This window comes from Poeciliopsis prolifica, unplaced genomic scaffold (genome assembly GCF_027474105.1).
Source record: "Poeciliopsis prolifica strain line A6 unplaced genomic scaffold, Auburn_PproV2 SCAFFOLD039, whole genome shotgun sequence".
NCBI lineage: Eukaryota > Metazoa > Chordata > Actinopteri > Cyprinodontiformes > Poeciliidae > Poeciliopsis > Poeciliopsis prolifica.
The window spans coordinates 1684744-1707049 of NW_026562414.1; the positions used below are offsets into that span (position 1 = coordinate 1684744).

Sequence of the window (22306 nt, forward strand, 5' to 3'; positions counted from 1 at the left end):
TGTGTTTTCCATTAGTTACTTTGTATTTGGAAAAAAATTACAACTGATCGCCCAGAAAAAAAAAATCCTAAAAATATATATATATATATATATTTTTTTTTCACATTTTCTTTTTTTCTTAAGAAAATCAGAAACAGCATTTGAAAATAAATCTTGACAAAAAGGATCATAATTTATGCATGAAAAAGTTAAAGAGAAACTTCTCTTACAAATATTTCTGTGGTTCTATTAGAAGTATCATATTACAAGAACCAACTTCCAATATTTTTTTCACATGGAATTTCACAACATACTGTAGAGAGGTGTTAGCATGACCTGGGAGCACTTATTATGGCATGGTCACATTTTGGAAAAAAAATTTTCTTGTATTTTTTATCAGCTGAAAAGGGCCTATTACAATCACCGAGAAATTTTTCTGAGCGACTCCATCGCTGATAAATTCAGAAAAGCACGTGGCATGCAAGATAAGCTGGTTCAGCTATAATGAACACGCACGTCAAGTCATAACATGCCAGAGGCAGAGTTTGTGTTTACAGTATCGCATTGTATCATGAGATAAATGTGAGACCCTTACGACTGGTTAGGGAAATTCTTCCCTGCAGAGATTTCTATTGCAACATTCCCCTGATGCAAACTGTTCCTTGACTCAGATATTCAAATCACGTCCTTTTAAATTCAGGATCCCTGAGAAACACAAACCCCAAGAGGCAATTTCTGTACAAATTATGCATTGATCCCGGTGCTGCTGAGCAAGCCAGCTATTATGCCAGGTTTGAACAAGAGAGGTTCTTCCTTGACCCCGTCTGTTTGCCTGTTGATAATGGCCCAGTGTGGTCTCAGTCTGTGCAAAGGTAAAAAATAATTATATATATATATATATATATATATATATATATATATATATATATATATATATATATATATATATATATTCTGCTCTACAATCTTTCCTTTCCTCCCCAGCCTGTTGGATCTGATCCTCCCAGTGTGTCCTCCATGCTGTCTGCTTCTGTTCCCCTTCCTGTCGGTAAGCTGAGGGCCAGCAGAGGGGAACGTGCTGCCAGCATCTTGGCCAGGTTGCCTGGCTCCCCACAGCCTTGTCATTACTGCTGGCTAACAAGCAGAGAGCGAGGGACGTCTGCGGCTGCTCTTCCCCTTAACTAACAAAGAGAAAGACCTCATGGGTAACTGTGGGAGATGCTGCAGCGCAAAGGCACAAGCTCCTGCTGGACACATAATGGGGCTTTCTCATTACAGGCTGTCTCCTACGGAAAAAAAAAAGAAAAAAAGTTGTTCACGCTGGGTTACAGGTCCTTTCAACTAAGCTCTGTGGGACTGCAGGGGTAGAAAGGAACGAACATTATCTGCACGACCTGTCACATGCCACTGCTTTGAGTTATCTGATGCTGTGGTTTGTGTGCGGCCTGTTTTTCTGTCAGATGCTAAAAATGTTTATGCGCTTCCTTAATGTCATTTTTGCCGGTAATGGGGACGGCGAGGCAGAAACGGGGCAGGACTCGCACAACCCAGGAATTCTTCCATAAATATAGATATAACTAAGCACAGACACGCGCTGAGTTTTCTTTGAAGCGCACAAACCTGCAGCAAATGCAGGCTCTCCCCTGAAGTTGGCAGGCAGTTACAGTGAGGAGGAGTTGGGGGGAGGGGTATTAATGATTTGTATACAGATAAATCCTCCTCCAACCACTTGTTTGACGCTCGCCCTCACCAGATTTCGGCTGAGAGTCCAGACTGCAGTGGGGTGTATTTTGGCAGGACTTCTGTTGACATTTCATTGAGTCGGCTCAATATCACATCTTTGCTCAGGCGCAAAAAGTCTCCCGCCCTTTTACAGACTAATGAGTCGGGCGTCATTTAACCTGATCGTGCAAATTTACAGAAGTATTATGAGACGCGGCGAAAAACTTACTGCGTTTGAAAGCATTCATAACGTCTGGTAAGTTTTGTTTGTTTAAACTGCTTCAGCAGTTCAGTCGAAAGCAGCGCCTAAGCTTGTAGCTGTCTCCCAACAGTGGGCAAAATACGTAACCAAGGATTGTAAACCTTAATGCAATCCTGTGCAACAGTCCTGCGGTACGTGCTGCTTTTGTCAGGAATACAATGCCTTTTTGTTGGCTGTGTAAGAGAGGACTGTTATGATCATTTCTCGGACTGAAAATGGTGGTGGGTTTGTGCAGAGTTGTGTTTTTGCTCAGCATAATAGAAACACTGCTGCACTGTATTACAATAATAAGCTTTTAGATGTCATTTTGTAGACAAAAATAACAGAAGCTTTGCGAATGTATTCAGCTTATGAGGGTTGGCTTTATTAAGGTTGCTGACTGCACCAGTGCAAATCATTATGATCACTGCTACTGCTGCTTTGCTGCTTTCAATCCTCAGAATTGTTTCTCACAAAAAAAAAATTGCTCCATCTAAAGCATTCATTATATCTTCACTCTGCAGGAGCCCAGGGTTGCATGCGTCATAAAGCAGCAGTGTGTTACCAGATGCCATGACAACCCCTGTAGGACCTAATATTCAGATTTTCAGCAAACTAATACAACTAAGACATTATCACTTTGAAAGAAATATTTTCATTTTGGTACACTGACAGATAGCTTTATTCAGGTTAAAGACATTCCTTGTGAATACTGTGCAGAAAGTTTAAGTTATGCTGTATTTAAAGAAACCCTTCATGTTAGAAGTAGATGAGGTCACATTGTACCAAGCTCCAGATGCCCATGAATGCTTCTCTATGTGTGGATAGTAACGGGGGAGTTCCCTCTTCGAAATTAATTTCAATACGATACAAAGAATTTCAGTGCATGTTGTCTAAGAAACTCTAATGGGAGCTAATGATTTCATCTTCAGATTTTATATTTTCAAACAATATTCCAAGTTTTATAATAACATGGGATCTGCCAATTCCTTAATTGATTAATGGATTGATGGAAGGAAAAGAGAAGTCTGGAAACAAATACTTTTTCATCCTCTCTTGTGTTTCTCTTGCGTAATTTAATCAAATTCAGTAAATTCTGAAAATCTAGGAACAGTCCAGCGCTAAATATACATATCTCTTTCTACATATACATGAAGGGCTTGAACTGTTTCTAGAAGCAGTAGAGACCCAAATGAAAGTACAAAAACATCCAAAAATTGACATTTGCTTAATAGGTTCAATTAAAAATCAACTGCCTGTGAAAATTCATACCACGGTTTCATTTCTAGCTTAATATTCAAGCCATGTTTATTTTAAATAATTAAATCTATTATTAACTTTAACGCATGAATCAATAGCAGCCATAGTGACAACACAGAGGTACTCTGATTAACAAAAACTGTTGATCATAAACCTAAAGAAATCCCTTTTCTCCCCTGACACAAAGGCAATCATTAAGTATCAAAGGAAATAGCTCCATCACTTTTCACCAGTATAGCAATCATGGCAAAGCAAACATTTGAAACATCAATTAAAATGCTTCCCCAAAAGCATAAATCCCAAAGCCACCATATGACACACACACACGCACGCACGCACGCACGCACGCACACACACACACACACACACACACACACACACACAAAATAAGAGCTACACACACATTACTTGAGTTTTTAATTTCTACAGAAGGGATGCTAGGACCCCCCTTGATCTTTCAGTGGCTCACAGATGATCCACAGCAGACCTGTTACCACCTAACTATCCGTACAAGCCCCATCTGCACTCAGGTCACACAGCTGATCTCTGAAGGGTCACACAGAGAGGCCCCAGCAGGGCCACTCTGAGACTACTTCTCTGACTTCTGGTAATCAGTCTCCGAGGGCTGAGGGGCCATAGGGAGGTTCATGGCAGGACCATGCTGTTGGGTTGTCTTGTAAATGGGCCTGCGCTCCCCTGGGACCGACTCATGCACGCTGCAACCTCGCAGCACCTTCTCTTCCTCCTCCACACTCCGTCACAATGAAGTGAGGTGATGCTGTTGCCAAGGTAACTTGGGAAAGAAAGAGAGTGGGGATGAGGCAAAGTGGTACAGATGTGATGGTTTGTTATCGGTCCACGCAGTTGAAAAAGTATGATGAAGGGTTCTGGGAAGTACAGGGGTTTTGTTCAGAGGGGAGCAGAGAGCAGTAGTAAAGTTATATTTTCAGACAAATTGCAAATACATCAGAGTGTGCATGCACTTGTGTGTGTAGGTGTGTGTATCTGTAAGCATGTCAAAGCAGAGTAGTACTTGGTGAAGCTTAACCGACTCCGTGGAATGTAAACTAACCACTGCAGCACCCGGCTCTTGTCCGCCCTCAGTCACACTCCCCACTGGGAACCAGCATGCTGCTGGTTGCCACCCCTTTAAATCCCCTCCACGCTTCCACCTCTCCGCATCCAGCAGCCAGCATGCAGGGCCAAAACCACCTTTAAAACCTTCAGCTTTCAAGCAGTCTACCTTGTGTCTATAAGTTCAAGCAAAAAAAGTAAGCAATCACTTACCGCACAGGATAACTTCCCATCAATGTTATAGTCCCAGAGCAGCAGCTATCTCCCTGCGACCGCCCCAGGAAAGGTTCAGTGCTTTAATCTAATCTGATGACAAATGATTCAATTATCTTGGTTACTGATTAACCCTTTCCGCCTACGTTTTGCTCACCTATAGCTGAGCAGGGCTCATTACTTCCACCATCCTCCCTGGATGTGCCTTGACAAATGCCAGAATTGGCTGCATGTGTCACAGGCTTGATGCATCGTGTGACTGAATGTGTGTGTAACAATGGCTTCCCTGCACCCGTGGCTCACCGACCATCTGCAGCCCACTGTGGGTCACACGATGAAGCCGCCTGAGTCACCCATTACCCAAAATTAGACCCATCCTTCCTCTTTTCAAGACATGGGGCTGCAGGCAATGTCACGCACTTGAAGCTATTATATAAAAAAAACAGGTTTTAAACAGATTTTGCTCAGCAAATACTATTATGCCCTGAGATTAGAAATATGACAGATATTTTTTTTTTTTAATTTGAGGAAGAAAATGAGCATGGATGAAGAATTATATTAGGAACGTTTTGCATCAATGTCATGGAGTTCTTCTCTGGTAGAGTGCAGTAAGTCGCAGCTACAACCCTGAAGATAATGAGTGAATAATGCTAAAATATCTAAAGATGCATAAACATCATGCAGTTAACTAATCAAGGTACCAGATATTAATAAAACTATTACAAGAGATCATTGTTTTCTCTTAGTAAAGGAATAAGCCATTAATTTAAAATGAACATAAAGACAGATTTGCAAATAGACTCAATTTCTGGAGACATGTCTTGGGATTTCCCAAAACAAAAACTGAACTCTTTGGTCAGAAAGACCAATATTCCCATTGTCGGAACAAGAGGGACCTGGCAAGCCTGACAACACCATTCCAAACTCTAAAGCATGCAGTCGGCTGCGTCACATAATGGAAGTATTTTGCTGCAGGAGAGACTGGTGCACTTTACATAATAGATGGCCTCATCAGGTGACAATACGCAGAACATTAAGTTAAAACAGGACAAAACGGGTTTTCCTAATGTTCAACAAACCTTATCATGTTGCCACATAGTTGCAAAGTAACTTAACAACAGAGTCAGTGATTTGGATTGGCTAAGACAAAGCTCTTATCTCAGTGCCACAGAAAATCTGTGGGAAGAACTGAAAAAAAAAGAGTGTGGGAGAAAGTCTGGAATACTGAATGAGTTATGCATTGCCATGAAGAGGAATGGGTCAAAATTCCAAACTACATGAGAAGATCCATGTAAAAGGCAATGTTACCACATATTAATAAAATGCATAATAAAATATACTAAATATTTAAATATATTAAATGTAATGATAAAATATATATAACCTAAAAGTAAGAAAAAGTTAAATATAAATACTTTGGACAATCCTATCTTATATGTAGCAGGAATGTTTAGCATATTTAAACATCAGACAGGGTAAAAAATGAAAAATATTTTCCAAAATATCTTCTGTAAACATCTGCTTTAAACTGTAAATCCACAGCAGCTCTGTCTTACTTTGAAATTTTCAGGTTAGTTTCTAAATATTAGAAAAACTAGACATTTCAGAGCTTTGAATAAAATCCTTCCTTAGGAGGCTGCAATAATGTCGAGCTGTGTTGATTAAAGGCCTTATTTTGGTAATCAGCTGTCCAGCATGCAGGCCAATTTATCCAAACAACATACTCGATTCAAACCGCATGAAATTGCCACTTTGTTCATAAAACAGAATCTAATCTATTATTGTTGTTTTGCCACACCTTTCACTATTTTCTTTAGTTATAACAATTGCAATCGGATGTCAAAAAACTGCTGCCTAGCAACTAAATATTCACCCTGCAGAAATCACGTCAAATTTTCAAGTAGCTCTTTCCAAGTTTCCCATTTCTGAAAGGGAAAAAAAAGCAATCTTTGTAATGTGAAGTTTCCAAATCTCAGTTGTGCACCTGCAGTGGCGCGCATATGAAAGAGGAGCAAACCCTCAGTCAAAATTACAAAGCTAAACACCTGCAGAGACGCCGCACGTTTTTCAAGGCAGCTGTTTTGATACAACCGTTGTTAAAAACCAGAAAAATAGATTGTTTTTTTGTTGAAGTTAGCGTTGATTTGTCAAAGCCATTATTGTTATATTAAATCACAGTACTTTGCAAAACTATTTACTCCTCATTTTTTATTTGTGTTACTCCAAAACGTGTTTTTTTTTGGTAAACACAATGTAGTGCATGAATGTAAGGTAGAAGGAACAGGTCTTCAAAACTTTCTAAACTGTGGTGTGGATGTGTATTCAGGCTTTCCCGGTTAATATTGTGCAAGCTTGCTGAGCTTTGCACTTTTGGATAAAGTTTTATAACTTAAAACTGCTTTGAAGTTCTGCACAGCATCCCTGACTCTCAATGTTGTAGCGTGTTCTTTGGTCTTCATTGTGCAACTTTTTCATGAATGTTCTTCAACAAATGAGGCCTTCACGGAACAGCTGAATTCATCATGGAACAAAATGGCACGCAACGCATCTGAAAAATCTGAACGCCTTCAATCATATTCTTTCTGCTTCCCAATTATCCACATTGCATTGATTTATCATCTAAAATCCCAATAAAGACATTGAAGTTTGTGGTTGTTGTGAAAGAAAATATGAAATGTCGAAGGAATATTAATAGTTTTACAAAACGCTGTGGCTGATATAAATTTGTGGGACGCAAGAACCATAATGAAGAATCAAATGAGTGTTGCCAAACTTCTCACTGATCGACCGAAATCCCTAATGGGCCTACTGAATGTCTCTTTTTTTTCCCCGCTGAAAGCTTTTGCAACCTCTTAAGAGGGATGAACATTAAAATGAAAGTTAGAGTCATACATTTCCCCTGACTTGTGATATTCCAGCTCAAATTGATCCAGCAGTGAACATATTTCTTACCCAGAAGACTGAGCGTGTGCCTGTGGCTAGCTGACAGTGAGGGCTGAACTGTGTGCTTGCAGTAATATCTCTGTTTATTCAGAACAACAAAGGCTCTCTGTCATAAATACCAATGGGTGGAGGCTTTGCAACGAGCACAGCCAGCAATGTGACCGTGCATCATTTCTAGTTAGAAATCCGTCTGATCATAGATTTAATGTGCTTCTAGCTACAGATGCAATTTAGCAAATTTATTTGGGAATACATTTTGTGTCTTTTTGTGCCTTAGATCTTATACTTTTGTGATATATTTTTTTTTGCTTCCCTATGTGCCTGTTGATAATAATAACAACAACATGGGAGGCATGATTTACTTTAATTATGAGTCCAAAGAAGATGAGCTACACCCTAACTGTAAAACATAATGAAGTTTAATCACTTCTCTCATGTGCTTGTATGATTTATTCAGTAACCACTCTAATGAAAGATGTTTTAAGTAATACATGTGCAAGACAACAAAGAAGAAGCAAACAACAAGGATTCCTAATTTGAGGCTATGAATCATTCAGTTGAGGGATTTAATTACCAGTTAAAAGCAAACAAATGAGAAAATCAGGGAATTGCAATTGAGCGATCATATGCTAAAAATTTAATACAATAATTATGGTCTTTGAAAAAAGATGAATAAATTTTTTTTTTAGTAAAATGAACCTTTTAAAATCTTGAGTAAGACTAAATCCAGAGCAATTTTAGGTCTAAGCTGCCAATGTCACACATTCGCCAACGTACAGAATCAATCTCTCTCTCCACGTCTGTCGGGATCTTCTTAAAATCCGTCTTTTCAGGAACATTGATTGAGCAACCTCTGCAAAGAGATTTAATGAAGCATCAGAGAGTTCTGAGGCTTACAGGGGATGCTCTCGCACATCCTCCTCTGTGGCTGTATATTCTGGCAAGTAAGGGAATAAGAGTAGCAACACAGACAACTACAAGGGCTTGTTCTTTTTTTATAATTAATGATGTTCTTCTGAGACCTAAAAAAAAGACGGACTTATCTGACGTGGGCTACATGGCTGCTTATCAGGAACGTGCCATTTCCAATCTCATGCTAGAAAAGGAAACAGAGCGAAAGGTTCAGCGTTAAGCAGGTTAACGCTGAACAATAAGACACAAATAAGTGCAGCTCAGTAAGCTACAGCACTAAAGACGTACTTTATTTCACTTGACTAAAATAAGTAACTTTTTGTTATACATCTGTTGCATATAAAGCGACATATTTCAAACTTTTACAGCTGATAAAGAAAAGAAAATTGGCTTTTCTGAAAATTAAAATATTGCGTGAATCTTGCCATACACAAAACTATGACCATCCACAATACAGTAAATACTCGGGACAGTGGGGATCATTTTTTCATTAATTTTTGCATTAATGCAGTTTGGCAGCCTAAGTTACTTTTATAGCAGCGTTCAGCTCATCTCCAGGTTAGGTCAGTTTGCTGGCTAGTCAACAGTGATTGTATGGCCAGTAACTAAGGAATTGGTACTTTTAGCAGTGTAGGCACTTGTTAAGTCTTAGCCATTTAAATAAGCAATTTAAAATAGAATCATCCTTTGCATTCTGATTATTAATATGTTGTTGTTCACAGAGACATTATAATCCATTGTATTCCAGGTCTCAATTTGTCAATATTCAGAAACAATATTGTTTTTAGTTGTGTTTTATTTTGGGTATTTAAAATATCTTCCAGTTCCTGTGTCAAAGGTTCTTTATAAAATTAATATTTATTGAGAGAGAAAATTCTAATTATTCTGCCACTTGAAAATGGTCTCAAAATAGCAATATTATCATTTTTCAGAATAATTATTGGGGCAATTTATCATCCAGCAAAATGTGTTTTTGTGACAGACCTTGAAAGGCCTGTGGAAGCATCACATTGAATCTGAAACAACTTGAATTATTTGCCTCTCTGAGCCTTCTCCCAACTGTAGGACTTCAATTTGAAAATGAAATAAAAATGTACTTTTATCTAAAAAGTGCACTTTAGACCACAGGGTTCCAATAGTCTTTTTTTCCCCTTAATTAGTTTAGAACGCATAAAGTGTCACTTTCTAAAACTCTCATATGTGCGATGGCAGCATTCTGTATTGAAAATATATTTTTTTTTATTGGTGTTGAAATTACATGGTTTGAGAAACAGTTTAGGTTTTAGTTAGCTGTAAGCTATGATAATCAAAATGACTTATTTCACAAATGCATGTTGCAGGAGATGCTATTAAATTCTCAATTCAGTTTAATGCGCCAAAGGTTATTTGAGTATGTCAGCAAACTAAAGCCACTGACAGCCGGGTAAATAAATTCACATAGTGCATTCTCATGCTTATGCAAATACTTTTTTATGAGTTCACACTTGTCTTAATTTGACAAGCGCAACTCAGTCTTGACTTGCTTTGGATGCAAAATGGTAATTACTCCTAAACCGTGCAGCAATAATGAACGTTAGCATGCTCAGCCCCCTAGAATTCATTATCCCGACTCCTGATGGAGCAAAACCTGTTTTCATTCCCCTAACCGCTCAAAGGGATGCACTTTGAAGAGACACCGAGTCACGCGGTCCATTTGTCGCCGCATGTCCAGCAGCCAATACTCATGCAGTTTCCTCAGATGTATCAGCTCATCTAATGAGATTGATCAGTCTTGTCCCTGACTGCAACTGTCTCATGTGATTAGTGGAGCGAGGATGGTGAGGGGAAAGAAAATCTGGTACAACTTAATTAGGCAGGAGACCGTGAGGGAAGGAGAGTTTCAAACCAATAAGCAGGGCCCAGTGTTGAACGTTTACGTGAACATAAGCTATCAGAATAATTAGATTCATTGAACATCTTTTTTATGCAAAAAAAGTTAGGAGGCAGCTATTTGACTTGTGTGGGAACTACTGAAAAAAAGAGGCAGTCTCGAGGAAAAATAGCACATGCTTCAAAGGACAAGCCCACCGTAATTTATGGCTTTGCTATTAGTTTGGATTTACTGTCATAATATATTTTTCTAAATCCCCGACATGCCATTTCTGTGTTTTACTCCAGTTAATTCATGTCAATTACGCCATTTCAATCACACACTCCAGAATTTTTCATTTTATGTTTGCAAATTTGTGTTCGACTAAAACTTAAAAATGAGACTTTGAAAGGAACACTTGGGTGTTTCCACATACTCATATTTGAAATAATTGTGTTTTTCTTCATTGCTTTGCTATATTTTAAGCATAGCCATTTGAGGATCTACACACGTAATTGGTTCACATTAAACAAGTGGTAGAGGCCTTAAATTACTTCTTGTAAAAAAAACGTCTAATTTTATAGAAGCTCTTTAGTGTTTCTTCTGTAATTATACAGAGCAATAAGAAGAGACTACAGGGTAGATTACCAAAAAAATTGAACCCATTTTTATGGGGATTTTTTTCTTTTCCTTTTCCGTTTCCTCTGAAACACAGGTTTTGCATCTTAGTTTGTCTTGTCCCACGTGAGCAGTTTCAGACAGTGCTGCTTGAACTTTTTAACATTTGTTATGATGAGTGTGATGCCAACCGGAGAGGTGTTATTATACAGGGGTAGCAAACTGAGATTTTTCTAATCCCTGAAATACAAGCCTGAAATCTCCTACAAGCTGAAGAGGAGATGTTGCTGATGCAGGAAAGAGGCGAGACAGAGAGCTTACAGGAAGCAGCAACCCAGTTATTATGGGCAATCTGAGATTTTCAGCAAACAAAGTAGGTAAGACAGACGAGGAGTGTAAAGATTTATTTGGCACATGAGAACTATGCAAAATGAGATTTTTGCAACATTTTTTATTTTTTTTTGGTGAATAATCTTCTCGGTTTTATAAATTCCACACGGGGTTTTAGCAATCTGTAATCAATGCAGAAAGATTCAGTCTAGTCTTTGTTTTGTGGTCTTCTATCTGAAAAGTGGTCTTTTTATTCAAGTAGTATATAATAATTTAAAATTCTATCTGGAAAAAAAATCTCTATTTGACTGGGTTTAAATTTGATCTGACAAATTGTTAGAAGTTAACCCTTCTACTTTAACACCAAATAATTTTTCTGTTGTTTGCTGCTACATGTAAAGATATTCTCAAACATGCTCACTATTTTTCCTACTTCAAAGTAAGAGTCTAAGACACAAATACACAATATCTAGAGCTTTTCATTAGATCTTCTTGTGTAACACGACTTTTTTCATATGACAAAGACGTGCTCTCTGCAGTATCTCTGTATGGCAAAGTCTTGTAGTAAAGTAGCGCTGCTTTAAAACTATAGTTGGCAAGCTGTGAAAGGCATGGCTGTTAAGTAGCAGACCGCAGACTGGCTAATGGCGTAGATAGCCTGACTAATTAACCAGTTAATAATGGCTTACTATGGTCTTCTTACTCTATAAAGAACAGAATGGTAAAAACATACAATGTTCTGCGCAATAAGCACTGTAGAAAGTGGTGTAGTGGGTGTTTAATACTCTTTGCAGCAGTAAATAAATGTTTTAGTTAGTGCAACATGTATTGAGAGATAGCATCAAGCTAATCTGGACTTTAATCTCTTCCTTCTTGACAATACAACTATAAAAAGAACAAAAACAAAAGCGTTGCATGCAGCTCGTCTTCAAACTATACCTTCAATAACCCCACTGATACACCAGGTTACTTCTTCTGAAGAAGTAACCTTTTCTTTAACATACCTAATTCTCTACACTTCCTGTTCAGCAACCACTGTATGCAACAATTAGACATTGAGAATTACTAACAGCTTTTAATTTTGTTAATATAGAAGCCAACAATTGTCCCAGTAAGCTTAAAAAACGCATGCAAAATAGAAAATACTTTACAAAACTATGTTAAAGAAAAAACGTCTTAGTATGTATGCAAGAAAATAAGTTGTATAATTGGGCCATCGTTGAACAAGATTGCAAACAATAAAAAAGTGAAATTGGATTATTTTTTTTTCCCCCTTAGATTAAGCCAGCTGTTTACAAAGCACCACTTGTATACTCTTGACTTTGCACTCTGCCGCACTCAACGTCTTTACTGCCAGTTAGGTCAAGGACGGATCAGGGAGAAGCAGCTTCAGTCAGCGATTGTCCTCTTTATCTAAGAAAAATGTTTGCAGCGGCTCTGCCTGTTTGTCCACCGTTTGACTCAATCACACCACTAAATGGGCTTGGAGTCAATGCACATATGGCTGATTATACTTCAGATGGCCGTCAGGAAGTAAACATTTGAATGACAGCACAAACAAACACTGTGACAGACACTGCACTAAGCTTTGCCAAGTCTCGCAGTAAATTGTGAGGATCACATATTGAAACACGTGGCACCTGCCAGCTCTTAGTAGAGGCGAATATTTAAATTAAATCGGTTACACCTAGCGTAGGCAATTTATGACAATACACCAATTCTAACATTGCACTTGCTTTGACTCTGCATACAAGCGTTGGGTAAATAGCCAATCAGTGAAACAGAATGCAGCTTGTTTGTAGCATAATTTCACACCTGGGAGTGAGAGGGCTTTTTTTTTTGTTTTGCGGTTTCAGTGTATCTGCTGACAGCATGACCGATTTTTCACGATTGAAGCGTTTAATGGAAACAGCTGGGTTGCAAGTGAGTCAATGTAATGGGCTTTGCATGTTGAGCAGAAGTGGCGCTAAGCTCTTGCTATCACATAGTCCTCAACGGGTCATACCAGCCATTCCATCACTCTCAGTGGCCTGCCATCTACTTTTTTCCCTTCCTTTCTAAGCGCCCATCAATTGAGACGGTGAAGCCATCAGTGCCCACGCTTAGCCTGCCTGTATCATTGCTTGGATGGATGCATGCATGTAAAAGCACTTCAGTTTTTAAGGGTGCTCGTGTGTGGAGCACCTTGATTGGACTCTGCAGGAGAGAGTGGAGCATTCATGAAGACTGTCAGAGCCCAAATCCTCTTTGCACATATGTGACCCATCAGTTTGAGCAAAGACTCAAAGATCAGTGCAGCCTGATTTAAATGGGTTCTCCTTTCCACTCTGCTGACTTAGGGCTCTTAAAACTAGTATATAAACCTTCTTCCAAGCGATTCTTTTACTGACCTGCCCATGGTTTTGACAGTTGTGTTGGTCATTTTCAAGTACAAATGTGAATTAGAAGACCAAAAATACGTCCAGAAATTTGGGTCAAGAACTATTTTTAAGGCATTTAGGATGTTAGTACAGATGTATGGCTGGTGCTGAGAGAATCTGAGTCAAACATTTTCATAGAGAAAAAAACAATTAACTAACAAAGTAAGCAAAAAAGTTGTATGAAGAACAATAGAAAGCTGTATTTTCTACACGCAGCATGGCGACACAGGACTGCTGCCTTCCATTATATAATACTTTGACTCAAATCCTGACAAAGGAGTTTGTGTGTTCTTTCCATGCATTCATATCTTCTCTATGGGTAATACAGTTTCCTCCCACATTATAAAAATGTAGTCCCATTCACAATTAATGTACTTTTTTTTTTTCTCCAAGTATTTTCCCATTATGTTCTGGTGACCTGTTGAGAGTTTCATGTGCTGCTAATAAAATGACCACTGGAGATAGCTTGAATGCACTAAAATGTGGAATTTGCAATGATTTCATAGGTCTGTAACTGCAGAGCTGTGTTATGCCGACTGCTCTGCCCTCACCAACAGCATCACAGAAATGGTGTGATGCTGTTTCTCCTCCTAATAAATCATAACAACAAAAAGGCAGCTTAAAACACTTATATAGACATAAATTGCCTTAACAGTCTCTCAAATATTAAATTGGATGGCTACAATTTATATTGAATTTTATACAAAACAGTTGAAAAAAGGTGCATTTAATATTTTAGTATTTACATAATTTATATATAATGAAATACAGATATATATAAAAACATTTGCACAATACCAGCATTTGTCCTTCTCTGTTTGTCCTATTCTCTACCCACAGCTGGTTTCTGCAGGCCACCAATAAAACCAAGGATGTTCAGGAAATATGGTGTTTGCAATTGTTGTAGGGTGTAGCCCACATGCTTTAAGTGCATGCAACTTCTGTGGGCTTCTACAGATAAGATAATGCCAATGAGCAACTTCTGTCTCATTTTTACGACCAATGTAGCACTAAAAGTAGTTATGAAATGCACATGCAGGTTGTGGTGCATTACTGCCTTTTTAGCACTATATAAAGGGCTCATTTGGGGACAGTGCAGCAAAGTTTGAAAACTTGGAACACCGGTTTTACTTTAAAAGTATGCCACTCTTTGAGGATTTTTTTTTTTTTTTTTTTTGCCGTCATTATATATCTTTTAATACTCCAGGAGGGAGTAAGAGCTAATGTAGTAAAATGTAGCAACCACTCCCCTCTGGAATAAGGTAAGGCAAGGCAGTTTATTTGTATGAAACGTTTTAAGCAACATGGCACTTTAAAGAGCTTATGTGATTAGAAAAACAAGAAAAAACATTATATTGTAGAGGGGGAAGGATGGGAAAAATTATGGCAGTTTGAAAGAGATTATCATTTATGATCCTTCAGTTGTTATTAATCACAAGAATCTAACTTGATTTAAAGGAAATTAATGTTTCAAAATCAGTGCAGTTTCCTGGACCTTTGTTCAACATTTAAAGTTTATTTCTTGAGCTTCAAGGAGTAAGTGTAAAGACTTTAGAACGAGTCCAACGAGTCACTTTCTGTTTCCAAAGAAACATGATTCTTTGGAAATCATGTTTCCAAAGAATCAGGTGTGGACAAACTTCAGGTGTGGTTGAGTTGTGACTTCAATATAAATTATTTAAGCTAGACTGATGTCAGTCTTGAATGAAAATCCTAGAATTCCAGAGAATTTCTGATAATTTCAGAAAATGAAAACATATATAAAGGAACATCACTGCATTCAGAGAGACCAAACATTTTCAGGATCAGTAATGGTAGTGAACTTTAAACACAAATCACTTGACAACTGAATAAAGCATTAACTAGACAAAATTCAACAAAACTAAAAGCTACAAATAGTAGATAGCCTTCACAAGATTTAAGAGTAAAAAAATAAATAAAAAAAATCACAATTTCTATTCTCGTTACTAAAAAATATTATATTGCTCTTGTAAGGAAAGAGACAGGCAAGAAATGAGGAAGGACACTTTAAGCGGCTGATATATTCCAATCAGACATAAGTTTAAAATGGTTTGACTCACGCAACGCTAAAAATAAATATGGATAAGTGGAAACATTTCTTAAAATAAAAAAAAAAAAACATTTAAGACTTTAGAGAGGTGTTACGCGTTATATCATGTTGTGTCAATGTTTAAAGAAAATTTGTTTTTTTTTTTTTTGTTTTTTTTTTTTTTTTAACCAATCAATAATAAGTGAACAAGTCCGTTCAGGTCAATTTGAATACATAATTAACTTACAGTCCTTTGTAATCAGAATCTACAGTAATAGCTCAGACTCAATAAGCAGCCAGCCACATAATGTCAACCTGCGTTACATCCTTCCACTCCACCATAGCAAAGAGCACTTATTATGGACATGCAAGGTTACAGCAGATTCCAGCTTTTGTCCTCACTGACATTTTTTTTTTATTATTTAATGAGCCTGGGGGATTGGATTGACTTGATTTGCATGTGCTTGTTACAGAGCTGCACACTGTCAGTGCTCAAACCCACACACTCCCGAGTATAGGGACATTTTTGATTCCATTTTTCGCTTGGCTTGTCTGTCAGTTTACGCAAGCAGAAGGGGCCATGACTCAATTTTCCACCGAGGAGGATTCTGGGGACTTTTCATTTGTGAGCACTTTTTACATCAAGGCTGGGCTTTCTGCCGGTCAAACGCGGCTGTGTGCATGAGCGCGAGGTGCGCTGTTTGAAGCAAGAGTTTGCAGGAGAAGTGCTAACTCTCTTGTGAGGGGTGGAGGAGAATGGCTCTGAAGAGAATAGTGCTGATGTGGTCTATTACGTGGACAACAACCAAAGAATACCAAGTAGACTGCAAGATATGGATGAAAAGCCCTGAAAGACTCTGAATTCAGGTAAAGTTTGACTGCGATCACATCAGAGAGACAAAACATATCAAACCCCTTCCGTCTTCTGGTGGCTGATCTGAAAAAGGCTTGGATAAAAGCAACTCATACTGTACTCTACGATTAAAATCACCTGCGGCAGAGATGTATCTCATTTTGATTATATCGGCGCTATTTTTGAGCGAGAGATAGGTCAGCAGTGGAGTCACGGACTTTAATGCCTTTAGCTCTCTGCGAAAGGCCTGGATGAATGAGAATAGTGGGGCCAGTGTGATAGGGAGAGCAGAAACAGGGGTGGGAGGGGACTGATAACCCTACAGTGAGGATGGAAGCAAACAGGGAGAGAGGAAGGTTATGGAGAAGAGAGGAGGTGAGGAGTATGCAGGGAGAGATTGAAAGGGAGGGGAGGACAGCAGGAGAGATGATCATGATAGGAACAACAAATGGGAGCTTATTTATACACACCACAGAGGAATTCACCAGGGGAAGTAAGGAGGAATGTATTAACAGCGAGAGGAGCGCAGTGAGAATGAGGCATGTTAATGAATAGGAGCGCCGCTGAGACACAGAGCGAATGGGAATATGTCTTTGAATAGCTGAACCTTGTTTCAATAATGACTGAAAGGGGAGATGATGGGAACAGAATTAAAACCAAGAACAAGGGGGCTCAAATCAAAGTTAAAAAATGACAACCACATCAGAGAGGCACAGTGAGACGGACAACCCTCATTTCCTCAACAACAAGCCGGGGTTAGCTGCTTCGCACTGTGGCCAAAGAAGGAAGCAAGTGGCTAGTCAGAAACCTGACGGTGAATCCACAGTGCTGAATGGATGGGAAGCATGCATGACTGCATTTCAAAACAAAAGCGGAACAGCCATCTGTAGAATTTTGCTGAATAATTTAAGGAGCACAGATTTAAAAAAAACTTTTCTGTTGGAGAAGCCTCCTGCACATATGAATCTAAAGAGTTTCGTTTTGTTCTTTTCTGGCCTTATTAGAAAAATACAGTGCGAGAAGTTGGTATTTCCAAGGGAAAAATGGTTTCTTTCAGCCCTGTTTTTCTAAACGTTCCCAAGGAATCCCTAAAATCTCTGGTTTGACAATTCGTATCTTCAATCAGAACAATAATTCAAAGGAAAAACACGACTGCAATTGTTGGCTTAGTACCCAATTTTCTTTAACCACCATACAAAAGGAGATAAAACATTCTTCAAACTCACTGTAAGAGAACTACAGCAAGGGTGAAATCTTTGCCAACTAAATGGCGATCATTTACTTGGCAGGTCTGCCAGTATTTATATTTTGTCTTAAAATTACAAATGTAAGTATGTGCAGTTTGTTAAAACAGCCCAACTTTAATCTAGCACCAAACATGCCCATCAGTAATTCCAATGAAGATCCTGTAATGTTGCAGGTCTAATGATGTTTTGCTGCTGTTGTTTCTCTTGAAATAAAGAATTAAAATTATTTTGAGATGCCGAAGGGTGTCAAGACCACCAAAAAGTTATTTGATGCAAATCAAATGTGAAGTACATTGTTAAAAAAATAAAATAAATAAAATAAACCTCATTGAGTCTTCTGGAACATTGGCAACAAAATAAACCTTCTAAACAAAGCCTGATCTTTTTCCTTTTTTTCTGCTTTATCATTTGTTTTAGGTCCAAAACAACAATCTAATTAGGAATTGTTTGTTTGATATTCTACACATACACAATAATTTCCATCTGCGTGCTTTTTGGAGGAGAAAGGGGCTTAGAAATAGGGTTGATGAAGGATGCTGGGATTGTTGTGTGAGCCAAAAGGTACGGTCGTGACAACAAGGCCATCTGGAAGGCCAGTGGGAGCCGAGGACTTGACAGAGAGAGCAGGCTGCCACCTCATTCTCACACCTGAGCTAAAGCAAGTGTTGAGCTTACAAAGGAGACGCAGCGGAGTTGACGGAACATTAGAACTAACCCAAGAGTCCTGGTTTTTAACATTACTGCATATCTGCGAGCTATTTTTGTTTGTAAATCAGATCATATGAAAGAAATGGGAAGCGAAGGTGAAGTAGTACAAGAGACAGTGACAGATGGAGAGAAAATGAGGTTCTGAGAGTGTGACAGATCGTACCGAAGGAGGTGCATTTTACCAGAACGAATTCACGTGAAATAACTGTTTTGCATTCTTAGGCCAACACAAAGTCAAGGGTAAATATGACGGGAGGAAAATATCAAAGTGTAGCGGAGGGAAAGTCTAGTAAAGGAAAATCTTCCCAAATGTTTTTTTTTTTTTTTTCCATCTGCACTCAAAGATTAACATGAATCAATGCAGGTTCAAATATATCACAGATTTTAATAATTTGCCGTTTTAGAATTACCACTCTGAACTCACCTTCAGCGTGAGGGGCTGCTGTTATGGCTGGCTTAAATGGCAACAATATCATATCAAGACTTACTTTTATAAGACTTACAACAAAATATAGCCAGACAAAGAGTTAACAGAGCCAAAGTACATTTGTTTACATTTCTAAACAAATTTTAAGAACAACTTGCATTCCATAAATGGGCTAACATATTTATTAGGTCTTGAATGTGGTCTCCAATTTTTTTTACCAACTACAAAAAGTAGAGATGTGCCTCTACTCTTTCCTATCAGCCACAGATAGAGATGAGCCGCTTTCCCCTTGATTCACACTGTAGTTCCAATGAAGAAACATAACATCAGATTTTCAGCTAAGAACTCAAAGCATTTTCTGTCAGTAAAAGCACCAACAAACTCAGTGTACTTCAAAGTCCTTTTTTCAAGTTTTTCAAGAGGAGATTTATAATTATTATTCATAATCTATGGAAAAGAAAGAAGAGCTTAAAGAAAATTGTACATTTTTTTAGGCCTTTGAAAACCTTATCAGTTTTCTTTTTATGGCAACACTACGACAAAGTGAACCATTGCTACTAAAAAAACAGTTAATGAACGGAAAAGGAGGAAAAGAAGCTAGGACTGTGTCCTAAAAATTAAAGTACGAAGACATTGAGAATCCTTTCATTCTTGAACAGGTATAATCTTGTAATTCCTTCATTTTCAGCTGGATTCAAAACCACTACCTCTATGAAGAAAGCTGCATTTTCAACAACATTTTTTTATTTTACATCAAATTTTGAATTAAAACAAAGTTCGTAGAAGTTAGTTTGTGTGAGTTTCAGTAAGAAATCCCTTTTTTGCTGATAAATGTCCATTTCATCCACCTTTAGACTTTTCTGTGATTTGCTGTAGCCTAAGCAACATGATTATTGTATGAAGGTTCAGCTTTGATTATGTTTCCAGAGCTGGTAGAATTAAACCAAAATCATTGTGAATTCAGACACCTCAATAAATATCAAATATTATTAATATTATAGTACAATATTAATAACAACCAGTTAATTTCCGCTCAGGTCAATAGAGTAAAATAGGAGCAATTGGAAACATTTTCTAGGGTCTAACACCGCCATGGAGGATGACATATCATTCTTGTACTGTGAATATCGTCTTCAGGGAATGCAGGCCATATTAGAACTTAAAATAAGGATAACAAACCAATAGCTATCTTGTTTGGTTCATTTACATAAATTACCATAAAAAGATAAAACCAACTAGTGCTTGTTTAAAATGTTCAGATTTGTATTCCTTTTTTTATACCCTGAAGTGGAGCTTTTTAGTAATTATCCCTTTTTGTTTTACTTAAAAAAAAAAAAAAAAAAACAATTTCACCTCCAAGGTCAACAATCAACCAATGAAGTAATTCAAAAGGCTGTTGTTCTTCCCCAGGCTTTTTTTGTGTTTTGTACTGCCAGGAAAGGGAACTCATACTCAAACTGATTATCTTGCGCAGAAGGAAATGAAGTTGAAATACATTCCTGAAGGCTTCAGGTGACATCTAAATAGCCTATTTTCTCTGATTCCCAAGCTCATCAATGTTTAATTGGAAGGTGAAGCCAATTCATGATAATTTTCTCATAAATACTGTATGTTCCCTGAATTTTGAGAGGTGGTTCATGCAAGCAAAATGCATTCTGAATTCTCAGCCAAGAATCCAACAAAAATAAAAAAAGGTGTTTACATTAGAATAAACTGAGGGACTTTCTATTTAAGTTTAAGGAAAATGTAATCTGATTAATTTTTCAACCAACAAGTGACTTCTCATTTCCAGCTTCCAGTAAAATAATGCTGACCACATACCTCACTAAGCAGGAATTGCACACAAAATTGTTTGCTATACTGCAATCTGTTTAAAGGTTTCTTCTTCTGCCAAGTACAACTTGATGTTATTACACCACAGCCCCAAGCCTGGTTAGAGCCGATCTGAAAGAGTTTCCTCTTGAAATGCAGCGTGCATACTAGGTCAGCGTGGATGCTTACACAATCATGTCGAAAAATGCAACCATACACACACATGTATGTGCACACTCTGTGCGTGGCCTTTTGGCTGTATAACCATTCTCAGTAATAGATGTTTGTTTGCTGGATCCGTGCTAGCCAGCAGCATTAACCTGATGCATCCAAGCATAGCCTGCACTGGACACACCCTCTGCAGGCAAGGAGAGTTTTGTGTTGCCAGAGATATAGTGCAACAAATCTATACAGCACAAAGAAAGCAAGGGTTCGGAGGGGGTTATCTAGCTACAGTACATAGACTCTGATAAACACTAGGGGTCGGGATGCGGGTCAACATACAATTTGGTTACTCTGACAAGTCTGATTCATTGCGTACCAGTACGTGGCCCTAGCAGTCACCTCAGAGAAGTAGTGGTTTGGAGAGAGGGGTGAGGGGGCAAAAGAGAAAAAAAAACTGTCAGGGAGCTTAGAACAAACAGAAGAGGACTTTACAGCACAAGATGCAAGCAGATAAAAAAACATCAGAGGGAGAGTCTGGTTTATCAGGATGCAAAAAAAGTTAGAGAATCATTCTATTCCCTGCAGGGAGAAGAGAAGGCAAGTGATGAGCTGTACAGAGGGGGAGAGGTGCAAGCAAAGAAAATAAAAACATAAAAATATACTTCCTGACTTCTGGCAGGAATCTAGTGCCTTTTATGACAGTCCTAGATGTGGATAATTTTGAGTTTTTGGGAACTACTCGAAGTGAACTGGTGGGGTTGGTAGAGGAGCAGAAGCAATAAGAGGCAGAGTGCTTGTATTATGTATTAACTATAATTGCAGTTCTTAGGGTTTTCAGAAGGAGATGGAAACACTGTAACATCAACAGTAACTTTCCATGTTAATTTATCAAAAAAAGTTTCGTTCTGAATGAAAATGAGGCAGCTAGCTCACAGAAAATAGAAAAACAAAGTAAAAACTCAATTAATTAAAAAAACAACACCTTCCATCTTATTAAACTTTCCTTTTAATGGCACATCAAAAACTAATTATTATTAAAACATCTTTATCAGTAGGACAGAAATCAAACCCTTCCTTAATTTGTTGGAAGGGTTGACCAGCTTTTTGCATGTCTTCACTGATATTTTGACGATAGATCTCCAAGTTTCTTTGCCCCAAGCCAAGTTCTGTCTGGATCACTCCAAAAAAATATTACATTTTAGTTCTAACATTGATATACTCTGCAACTTATCGCTACAATGTCCTATGTTGGCCACTATAGTCAAAGACAACATTAGCAATACAAACAAGCCAAAGAAGTTGTCTCCCAGAAAATTGCTAGATTATGGAAGAAAAATGCAAACCCTTTGTATGAGGATCCCAGAACTCCTGAGAGATATTTCTTCAAGACAATCATTTACTAGTCAATTTTCTTCACTTACTGTAGACATATCTGATTAGGACAACTAATGACATATGAAACCTTTATTGCCACCCTGTGGAA

At 38.1% G+C, this 22306-nt stretch overlaps 1 protein-coding gene across 2 annotated transcripts in view; it reads right to left on the minus strand.

Moving 5' to 3' along the window:
- Positions 1-22306, minus strand: part of fut8b (fucosyltransferase 8b (alpha (1,6) fucosyltransferase)) — a 105699-nt gene that overhangs the window by 67582 nt on the left and 15811 nt on the right. Inside the window, exon 1 of one of the 2 annotated variants that reach the window (XM_055054279.1) lies at positions 4490-4507. The exons of the other annotated variant lie outside the window; for it this stretch is intronic. The gene's annotated coding sequence lies outside the window, so the exon portion shown is untranslated. Of the gene's footprint in view, positions 1-4489; positions 4508-22306 lie in introns of those variants that run through there. 2 annotated transcript variants of the gene reach the window in all.